This window comes from Chlamydotis macqueenii, chromosome 17 (assembly GCF_036417535.1).
Source record: "Chlamydotis macqueenii isolate bChlMac1 chromosome 17, bChlMac1.mat, whole genome shotgun sequence".
NCBI lineage: Eukaryota > Metazoa > Chordata > Aves > Otidiformes > Otididae > Chlamydotis > Chlamydotis macqueenii.
In genome coordinates, this window is record NC_141572.1 from 10,954,899 (window position 1) to 10,966,593 (window position 11,695).

The 11,695-nt window shown below is 46.1% G+C and overlaps 1 protein-coding gene across 2 annotated transcripts in view; it reads right to left on the reverse strand.

Moving 5' to 3' along the window:
* The window catches only part of ADORA2A (adenosine A2a receptor), a 28,500-nt gene extending 22,631 nt beyond the window's left edge, over nt 1-5,869 (reverse strand). Inside the window, exon 1 of one of the 2 annotated variants that reach the window (XM_086761749.1) lies at nt 5,817-5,869. The gene's annotated coding sequence lies outside the window, so the exon portion shown is untranslated. Of the gene's footprint in view, nt 1-5,451; nt 5,575-5,816 lie in introns of those variants that run through there. The other variant, XM_086761748.1, reaches the window with a different exon arrangement.
* Between the last annotated feature and the right edge of the window lie 5,826 nt (nt 5,870-11,695).

Consider the following 11,695-nt stretch of genomic DNA (forward strand, 5'->3'; position numbering starts at 1 on the left):
ACTCCCAAAGGGACGCATTAAAAGAGCAGAATGGGACCAAATTACACTTCCCCCTGTTCAACAGCATTACTCACTCAAACGCGTGAGGGACTGTGCCCAGGGAGATACGCAGGCGTGACCCCCGGCTGACACTGGCTCAGGTTCAGCACAGCTCCGGATGGCTCCACTAGCGAACGATCCCTCTCCTGCCCTCCCTGAAGAGCTGCTGAACAAGGAGCCACAACTCTCCCTCTGAGCGGTGCCTGAGACAAACACAGGGGACAGGGAGACAGGGAATGCTGTATCTCAGCTAGCCGGCAGATAAACCAGCCCCAATCTGCAAGTACGAGAGGCCTCCTGAGAATGCCTGAGTGCCTTCCATCCCAGATTTGAGTGCAATCACAAATGCTAATCAACACACAGGCAGGAGCCCAGCATGTCATTCCTCACGTCTCCAAAGCTCCAGGAAAATCCCCCTTTCCTCTTCTTGGTATCAGAGCGGGACAGGAAGATTCCCTCATCCTCTGTATGCCTTTCCCTCCCCCTTGTCCCTGGCTTAAACCATCCCTGCAAGAAATTTCACTCCCTGCTAACTTCTCCATTGTCTCAGATGCATTGTTTGCAAATGTCCCCTAAAAATGCTATTCTTTATTCCTGTTTCAGGTCTTTCCATGTCCTTATGTAACACCTGGACTTTATCTTGTTACCTGTCAGATAGTGATAAACCTACTGCACACAACCCCTGACTTACCATCTAAGATAAATACGATCCATCTTGTAGCTGTCATGTCTTTTCAAACTTGTAGCTGTCATTTCTTTTCAAACTCTGCCTTCTACTACTGCATTTGTAGTTGTAAGAAATTACTTATTTTATTTTGTCTTGAAATGTGTAACTTTAAGAAAAAAAAATTTAAAAACCATCAGCAAGAGCCTCATAAGAAACATAAAATTTCAAATGTGGCCTTCCTGGTCCTAGATTTACTGCAGTTTTGTGGGCAAGGAGGATCCAGTACTCCTGCTCTTGTGTATCTTCTACAACGTCATTAGCATGTACTTTACATAAGAGACAATGTGTTTTATGCTACCTGGTAATTTTTGTTTTTAATAATCAACCAACAGGACCAATGATGAAAAGCATCCTTTCTCCCAAACAAGTCATAAACTAAACTGATAAGGTTTGAGTTAGTTGCTTCAATGTGAGTGAACAGGGAAGTCTAAAGTGCTCTGAGCTGTCACCTGAGCCTCTGCTGTCACTTTAGAAAGAGAGCCGCCTCCCTCAGGTCCTATCCCATTCTCTGCCAGCGCCATCGGGATGTCTCACATAGCACTAGATGTCTGTTTATAGCACCCATATCAAGCCCCAGGCGTCCTGAACAGGAAGGGACAAAGCCTGCACTCAGACACATGCCGCAGCACTGTGAGCACTTTGCCTGACAGCAACGATCACACTGAACACGTTAGGTTTTACAGAAGCCATCTTGTTGCATTTGGTTTTTCTCTGAACTCTCCTAAGCACTTAGTGGCTCCTCAGCTCTTTTCATAACCTCATCACTGTGTGTTTATCCAAACAATTTGATCCTGACTTTGCAACTGCATCATGACATGGAGCTGTAGCGCAGCCTGCTTACCCCATCCCTCCTAGGCTACTGCAGATCTCCAGTCATTCCAGACACAAGGTAGCCAGGTTTCGTACGATTTGCTCCTTCCAGAGCACAGGTTGAGGAGTGAAAGAGAGCACACCTTTACTCACATTTACCAAATGCCTGCGCTTGCTGAAGCACTTCTAAATCCTCTTTGCCACTCCTAAATACTCTTTGCTGATGCTCTGTGGGATGCCCGCTGTGGTCAGGGTGAGGAAGGAGGTTCAAGTTGGCCATCAGGGTATTTCCTGCATGCCAGGAAAGTAAGGAGTCTCCACTGCAGGTCTTTAGGAAGAGGATGGAGGAATAGCTGTCAAGAATGGGAAAAGCATAGCTGATCCTGCCTTTGGACAGAGGCATGGATTAGATGACCCTGAAGTACCTTCTGGGGATATTTTCCACAATTGAGAGTTGTATGTGCCATCTGTCCATTCTCATCTACAGAGATTTACTTCAGGGGAAAAAAAAAAGTGCAATACAAGCAATAATTACTCCTGACACAGATGCAACCTTTGTGAGGGCAGAGGTTTCTTCTGATTCTAGAGAGGAAACTGAAGCCTTCACAGGTTAAACCTCCTGTGCATCCTCTTGCCCTCCCAAGGCAGAATGCTGCGGGTTCTTTACCCCTAACAGACCAAGCCTCCACGTTCAGCTACACAAGCATGTCCGTAAGCGGGTAGCTTTCTCTGCCTTTTCAAAATGAGCAGAGAGGCAAGGAACTGGTGCTGTTGTGTTCAGGTTACTTTACTAAGACTGTTCCAGTGCACTGATGCAAAACCTGAAGGTGATGCATGAGACAACCAAGCCTTCTGTTCCTAAATATGAGATGCCAATGAAAGGGAGTAACTATCCATTGACTTGTGAGAATCCTCGCTGATTCCTTGACGCACAGCTCAAGATCTCTTGGGTTTTAGTTCAATAAAAAAAGAAAAAAAAAGAAAGCTTTAATAGCCCATCTCCATTTTCAGATGCAAAGTACGCAATAAAGAAGGACCTAGAGAGTTATTCACCATCCAGATCAGATGGAGAGAATGAACAAGAAGAGTTGAAATCCGTTCAAGCTGAAGACAAGGATGAACTTTGCAGGACACCGAGAGAGATGTTGATACCAGCTTTCGAATGGAAAACACCTCACTTGCAGCTGCACAGAACTCTTAAAGAGAGCTTAGCCACACTATGCCTTGTTGCATCTCACGTGTAAAAACGTGGGTGGAAATGTCAAACCAAAGCGAAGAGCTGAAGCATAGTGAAAGAAAGCGTTTGGTGGAAAATCTGTGAAGCCTTAAACATCCTGTATAGACCAGAAATCATATAGCCATCAGTCGCCCGTGCAGAAAGGAAGTGGCAAAGGAGGAGGTTTTCCCTCCTCACCAGATGGAAAAGCTGCCAGGCTCAAGACCAAAGGGGATGCACTCAGCCAGCCAGCCCGGACCCTTTGGAGAAACACAACTGAAAGGAAGAGTAAATATTCAAAACAGTGCCTCCAAACCTCTGCTGAACTGAGCTTTTCCCAGTAGTCCTTAAGAGGACTTAACCACATGGCTCTACATAAAATCCGTTATTGAAGATTAAACAAAAAAGATGAATAGCTTTCAAAAGTTGATTACATCCAAAGGCAATAGGGCCAGCAGCCCTTATGGAAACATCCTATTAAAATATCAGCAAAAATAGAAATGCAAACACGTGAGACCTGGCAGCAGGCTTTTCAGCTGAGATCTTTAGTGTCTTTTGCACCCACTGACAGAAGGACAGAGGCTAAAAATGTCATTACTGGGCTCGACATCCCCTGACCTGGAACAGGATGGTGCTGATTCTATTTTTTATGTTTAAAAATACATATAGAAAGTGAGACAGATTATGTACGTGTGTAAATTACAAATCTACCACATGAAGAGCATTAAAAAGGAGGCCTGCTTGCCTCCCCCCTGCCCCCTACACCCTGGAATAGGTAATTTTTATTTTATATACACACATACATATCTGCAGTTTGTACCCACGTGTTTTCTCTACAAATTCAGAGGCTTATAGCTTTCCTGGTTAATTCAGAATTTAATCCATTTGCCACATCAGACAGGATTTCATTTTCATAGTATTTTTGTGATATGCGATTACATTTGTATTGTCTTTTTTACTGAGATTCGAAATAAGGTATTTCTTCCACATATCTAATTCAATTGAAATATTCTCACATCCCCGTTGGTCACTTTATCTAATCTTTTTGTCCTTCACTTTGGCAATATGCTCTGGGGGATGTCTCTCTAACAGCAGGAGCTGGCCACGCTTTCTTTCTCTCTGTTAGTTTCTCTCGTGCAGAGAATGAATTTATCAATTACTATAGTTCTTGAGTTACGCAGGTCTGAGACTTACGAGCCTGATAAGAAACCTGAAAACAAATACATCCAAAGATCGTGTTATCTAATAGTTGACCATCTGCTTGGGAAAATAATTTTAAGTAGTTACGGCAATTCTATTAACTGCTATTTACTAAGTGAGTCATGTCGTTCTCTTTAAGTTAACCCTTCCTCTCTCCTTTGTGGGCCCTCTGCCCAAGGCAGTTTGAAGAGGGTGCTCCACCACCTTCACTACTTTCAGCAAAGCCTGCAACACCTCTGCACTCGAAACTTACCTCAAGCTCATACTGCACCAGGACATAAAAGAGTGTTAAAACAACTACGATCCTTCTGGGCGACTCCTAGACCATGCAAACGACCGTGCAGAAAATTCTCCCAGGAGCATCCCCTGTGAGGGCACCACACACCAGCAGCTACACAGTGGGAACACAGGTGCCTAACGCACTTTTCCAGGATGGGCTGCCGGCACCTCCAGGATGGCAGATGACCCCGGCAGGGCCCGGAGCCCAGGCTGCCAGGGCAGAAAGCCTTCTCACACACTCTCCCAATAGGTCTGGAGACAATCACCACCTTGCAGCCTGTTCCTCTTCTCTTCACCTGCCCTCTGCCCGAGCACAGAGATACCAGGCCCCTCTGTGACTCGCAGCTCCGCTAACAGACTCACCGAGTACCAAAGCTTAGAGAGTTCCCAGGCGCCGCAGACGGGACACCACTGAAAAACTCTTTCAATCACTTTGCACAGATGAAGCAGGATCAAGGCTTTTGGGGGCAAAGGATGGGATAAGCCTTTGCACAGGTTTAATGCCACCTGTTCAGTCCCTGCCCTTTTTTCCCTTAGTGTGATTGCAAAGTGCGTGGAAATCTCCTTTGTTAAACACTCCGGAGAGGTTTACAGGATGCAGGGTGCTCCTGTGGAATCGCTATTTTGTGATAAAGCACAAGCACAAATATCAGCTGAAGGGCTAGGAGGAGGGCTGGGTGCAGGGGGCAAAGTCCAGCACTTCATGTTTGAGGGAAGATCCGTGGAGCAAACATCTCCGAGTGCGGGGGTGTGTCGGGAGACTGACAGTTGGGAACCAGCCCGGCGTGAAGAGCATCGGCTCCACGCTGGAAAAACCATCCCAGCCGGGGCACGGGAAAGTGGTGGCAAAGAAAAATCGCCCCCGTCTTGGGGTCAGGCAGTACCGAGAGGGCAGCGGGCGGCCACTTTGAAAACTCGCGGGAGAGGCAGGAGATGAACCGGGGCTGCCGCCAACACCGCGAAGGACGCGAGGGAAGTCGCGCTGCCCACCGCGGCTCCCAGGACCGGGCTCGGGATGCACCAGCGGGGCCGCCCGCACCGCCCAGGCGGGAGGAGGCAGCGGGGCGAAACCCGCAGCCCGCCCCGGCCGGGAGGTCCCGCTCCGCCCCGAAAGCTGCGCCCCGGCCACCCGCCGCCCCTCACCGTGGAGCCCGGCCGCGGCGACGCCGGCATCACCCACCTGCCCTCGGGGCGCCGCTCCGCTCCGCGCCGCTCCGCCCGCGCCTCCGCTGCCGCCGCGCCCGGGAGGCGTGTGGCGGTGCGCAGCCCCGGCCCCGGCGGGCGCTGCCCCGCTCCCGCCGCGCGGCGCCCTCCCGCCGCAGGACGCGGGCAGCCCGGCGGCGCGGAGCCGGCGGCGGCGGCTCCCCCTGCAGGGCGGCGCGGGCGGCGCGGGGCGGGAGCGGCGGGGAGGGCCCGCGGCGGGGGCGGCGCGGCGACCCCCGCTCCCGGCCCCGGCGGGACGGAGGCGGCGAGCCCCGTCGGGTCCCGCGGCCCCCCCACCCCCGCCAAGGTCCAGCCGGGCGCCTGGCAGCCTTGCAACTTTACCGGGCACCGGGGGAGCTCCGCGCCAACAAGGCCAAGCCGGACCAGCACCTCGCAAAGCGGCTGGAGGAGAGATCGCCACTTACTTCAAGGCGTCCAGCTCTTGTCTTGAGGGACCTGCAAGGGACAGAAACGGGCTTTTACTGTGCGTGATCTGCATACAATGACAGTAGGAGAGGAAAGGAGGGCTTTCTCCGCACATTGTTTTAAGCATCTACTTCTTTCCCGGCTGGAGAACCCACCCAGCGAGTTTCAGCCCGCAGCTTCACCAAGTGGCACAGCGCAGTGCTGTGTGGAAATCTGAAAGAGAGAAGCTTGCACTTCCTTCTCTTCTCTGCTTAACTGTCATTACTACCAACGGAAGGGAAACCCTGTGCATTACTGCTCTGCAAGTGTTTAAGAGTTCTCAGCAAAGATACTTAATATTTCACAGAAGTTTCCCAGTTCCCAGTGAGCAGGTCTTTGTGGATCCCACCAGCATGCGCACATGCGTTTCCTGGCCGGAGTCAGGCCTGCGGTGGCCGTGGCCCTTGGGGCTGTGCCAGTCCCCAGCCCTCTCCTGCTCCTCCACAGGAGCAGACTTGGGGAACAGCCATGACTCATCTCACAGCAATTTTGAAGCGGAGAGAGAACCTCGCAAGAATTTGAAGCCGCTGCTCTTTCTGGGTATCTTCTAAGTTTTTTTTTATTGCTATTTTTCAACTTTACATCTTAGCAAGTAATTTATCTACACGCTCCTATCGGCTGGACATTACAAACAGGAAAAACCACGAGCGTGACTCCACGCTTCCCACCAACCCCATGGCAGACCCCAGCCTATGAAAAACCGATTCATTTCAATGACAAAGAGCCCAAGCCCCTCCGCACAGGGGACCGCCGCAGCTTGGATGCTTGTGCCATGCAGCAAAAGTTTTTATTTCAGGATTCCCAAACCCAGACATGCTTTGCTTACGTCACATCTGCCAGAAATGTATGCACGTTACGCTGACCCACAGGAAACTGGCTTACCCAGCCTTCTCTGGTAGCAAGGGCATGAACGGTGCTTTCAGTTTTATCAGTCTATCAAGACAGTAGGAAAAAAGTAGCAGAATCAGCACCAGCCACTTCAGCACCAACCTCAAAACCTATGAGCATCTAAATATTAAAAATTTAGCACTGGCAGCAGCATCTGGCACCTGTGCTGTCCTGCCCTCCGCTCTTACCGCAGCCAGGAAGGCAGGCTGGTACACGGTCTTCCTCAGCCACGCAGCTGTGAATGAATGACAGCTCAGTGGAGACCAAAGCGCTGCTCCAAACAATGGGAATCCTGCAGAGGAAGAAGGAAAGAAAAAAAAAAAAAAAAAGGAATTTTCCCTAGGAAGTTACAGAAAAGGCTGGAGTAATCTTCCACACACTAACCCGTAGTGATTTTAAGGACCACATATATTGACTAGCCAAGTCAAAAGAAAAAGCAAAAATGGGAGACGATGAGAAATTTAGAAGCCTCATCAAAACATGCTGCAATACTGATAAATTTAGAAACACTGCCTGCCTACATGAGGTTTGCCAGAGCTTTTTGAAAAATGCTGAATGCTGACACTAGACTTGGTCTCACTTTTGCCCTGTACAAGAGGTAGTGTTTTCCCACTCCTAGTTTTTCACTCCATGAAACTTTATGCTGTGCAATTGTATTTGAACTTGAGGGACAGGTCATGCTGTAGCAGTTAGCTGTCTGCCAGGGCCTCCTGCGTTGCTCCTTTCCAGTGTAGTGTTTCCTACATTGTAGAAGTTGCCTCTCACCTTTGGCCCAGATCCTCAAAGACATCCAAATGACTCTCTCCCACTGAAATCAATGAAAGCTGGGACTCAAAATATTTTCAAGGAGAAGGAATGCAGTTTCTAAATATGATTTTGCCCTGAATACATTAAAAACAAAGCTGCTGCAGTCAGCTCCCTTTATTAAGCTGTCAGCCTGGTTTCTTCCAACAGTCCCATCCTCAACACATCATCTTACGTTTCCTGACTCACAGATGTTGATCAACACGTCTTTGAAGGGCCCCATAAATGCTTCATTGGGTGTCTCTTTTCCCAGTTATAACTCTTCTTTGATTTTTGCAGCTAAGCAGTTTTAAGATGATTTGATGTAGACTATGATTTTCTTTTAGAGCAGCAAGTCATAAAAGATATGACTTGCTGATTTAATGATCCCAAGTGCTTTCACAGGTGGCTGATATGGTACCCTAACAAGCTTCTAATGCTTCTTAGAAATTACTTTTTTTTCCATAAAAACATTCTGATACCACTACCAAAACCACCAAACCACTAGTTCCTTCCCTCACCATCCATTCCAGTTTGGATGGCATATCAGGTCTCTATTGTCACCTACAGATTTTTCTCTGTGCCGTTGGGAGTTCTGCAGTGTTTCAAGATTTTAAAAATCAATATTAACACCTCCCAGACCAACTGAGTCAACTCCTCTATTACTTTTGCATGCTATTTTCTCACTTCTGCACAAGTAAATGTGTTTATAATGAGCAGCTGCTGTTTTATCACAGAATCTTTATGGTTTGAAGAGACCTCCAAGATCATCAAGCCCAACCATCAACCTAACATGACCATGCCTACTAAACCATGTTCTGAAGTGCCACACGTACATGTTCTTTGAACACCTCCAGGGATGGTGACTTCCTTTCCCTTCTCAGTCACTAATGAGGGAAAAGCCCAGCACTACAACCGTTGTGGCCAGGTAACAGTTGGAGAAGGGACTACATGAAGTAGGTTGAAAATACCTGCAAAAAAACAGCCTCCAGCAGCCTCAGCAGCCATGGGAAAGGCACTGCCACACGCCCAGAGCCTGCTGCTGGCTCAGGCTGTGAGCTGAAAGAAGTCCAGTACTGCAAGAAAATAAATTATCTGATTCTCCTGTGTACAGCCAGTAAGGGCTTTTTCATTCCTGAAAAGCAGAGCTGCAGTAACATACTGTACATTATCTCCTAAATGAATAAACCAGACTCCTGAATTTTGGGCAGCTGAAAAGCAGTGATAGAAGACTATTTCCACTTCTCAGACTTACCAACCAAGCTCAAGTAGTAAGCTCTAGAAAGACGGTGTAGAATAAACCTCAAAACGCTTCCTTCAAAAAGAGGAGAGCAAAGTAAATAAAAACTTCACACTCTTTCCTGCTACGGCATGAACGACAGTCTGCTTGGGCACATCAGTGATGCCACTGTAAACACAAACCCGACTCATATATAATGACTGTAACAAAAATCAGCCTGCCACCCTGGTAAACAGCAAGATAGCAGGAAAATCATAGCTGTGTATTGAGGCTTCCATGTGAAGGACTGAAAATGATCATCAGTTCATCTGGAACAGAAGGAAAACAAGACAAGAGCTGTGCTCACAGGGAAATGCAAACCTATATCCACAACGCTGTTTAAATCCTGCCATTTGCACTTCGGTCAGGAACGAAAGAAGGATTTTCAGTAATTTCATATTTTGAGTTGGACTAGTGTTGGTAAAAGGCACTGCCCAAACAGACTGTGGCTTCTTTTCTCTAAATGCTGTTCAGCATGACAGAGTCTGAGAAGGAGTTCAATCTAAATTTAAGCACTCTTTGTAGACTTATTAATAGAAGAAAAACTGGTAGCCTGAATCATCATGTGGGAGCTGCAGAGCAACAGCTATTTATTTTCTAGAATATATAGAAGTTACCTTTATACAATAAAGGAACTGTTGGAGTTGCAACGCCCAGCAGAAAAAGTCAGATGATTCTTCTTCACTTACACTATTCTTATTTTATTCTAAGGAGCAATGAGAGGGCAATCCTTATTTAACTTGACAAAATCCATATTGTGTATATCCAAGCTCCTCTCACAGTGGAGACAAAAAGTAGCTACTGACCCCGCTCCCCACCACTCCCTGCTAGGGAATAGCGTCTGCCTGAAACATGGGTGCAAAATGATGGAACTTCATAGGTTTATGAAGTGAAGTTAGTGCTTTAACACCCTGTTGCAGTGCCTGTATAACGTTTGTACCTCTGGCCAAGATAAAAACTGCAGCATGTCTTCCCTTTACGTTTCTTCTCTGCTGGGACAATAGTCCAGCTATATTATTGTTAGACCAGCCATTTTCAGGAAGGATTTTTCCAGAGGACTGAACGCCTAAGCTCCTGAACTGCAAAACTGCCGATGCTCAGCACCTCTCAGGATAAGATCCTCCAATGCTGTGATTTTCTTTTTCAAGAGACAGCACTGGTTATATGCACCGCAGGCTTTACCCTGGGCTGTACTCCATGGCACTTGATGGACTCTGAACGCTGTCTCAGAGACTCACAATATTAACTCAACACACTGGCATTTCGGTGCTCTGTGGGATATTTATTTTTGAAAAATATGATATTGTCAACAGCTCAGTGAAGTTGTCTCCAGACTGTTATGTCTCCTTCTCAAGTTTCTTTCATTTTTAAGAGCTTAACTTTTAGGCTTCTGGCGTGAGGAAAGAGCCTAAAATGGTTTAAGAAAAGGAAACATAAACAAGAGAGGGAGCTATGCACAGCACTGGAGAGAAATACAAGTATTTCCTCATGCTATATAACCTATGCAGATGTCTAGAAGTAAAAATAGTGTGATAAGACATACTGTGTGTTCAATCCTATTTTCATAATGAGATTAAGGAGGTTCCAAAGAACTGAAAATCCTGAAGGGTAAAGAATATCTAAAAACAGTCAACATCACGTTTTTCAAACAGGGCATTTCATACACAGAAATTCAGTTCAGCCATGGCGATGCAGAGGGCAGTGGCAGACAAAGACTGGTAAAAACCTTAACTTGGATTAGCATTGATTGCATCAGTTCCTTATTGAATTTTCTTTTTTTTTTTTTTGTAAATTTCTTTGTTTTTCTAAACAAAGACACATGGGAGAAGTTTCAAAGCAACTTTTCTAACAGAAGTGAAGCTAATAAAAACCATTTAATTTGATATAAATGATCTTCCAATTCTGAGCTGCTAGGAATACAGACACTGATTAGTTCACTTTTCTGTTCAAGGTGTTGAGTTGCAGCATCAAGCAGGAATTCATATGGAAGGTACCAGAGCTTTCCACAATACCATAACTACTTTTTGAGCAATTAAAAAAAGAATTCTGTACCTCACTCATACTTTAGTATTGACCAAAAAGAAAACATATCAGTTTAAGAAACCAGAACACAAATCCTGGGCCCAAGGAAAACCAGTGCTGAAACCCCTATCCTAGACAAAACACGAAGCAAGGGAGCTAAGAGAGGGTGAACAATGTGAAAGGCACAGAATTCAGTGCCTTTTTTGTTTGTTTCGGTTTTTTTTACAGTCTTAACAGTGGCTGCTGGCTATTAATATCTTCCCATCTGGAGAAGGGAGTTAACTTTTTATGATAAGTTAGTGTCTCTGTTTTAAAAGAATTTTGTGTGGGAAAAACTTACATCTTCATGAGTCCCTCTTGTACACTTTCTGGTATTACACACAGCTCTTGGCAACACACATGATATAATCCAAGTCTCTTCCGTTGATCAAAGCAATTGTGAAACCATTTATGACAAGAATTTTAGCAGAAAGTTCTGTCATGCTAACCTAGTTCCTACAAAGAATTTAACTGCAGAACAACCATAACTCCAATATAAGCTTTTGTCATTTAATACAGTGGAATATGATATTGCTGTTGCTTCTGAGGTTTTATTTTACTACTCAATATAGCTGCAGTTTTTCATTACAGTAAGGCCGTCAAAAATTATTTAACGGATTTTATTATATTCCACTTAAATCTCACTTACGGAGCTAGCTTCACATTTTAAACAAAATTCTGTAGTGACAGCTTGCAAGACAATCCACAAAAAACACTTTGGTTAGGAAATATTATTTCAGTGGAT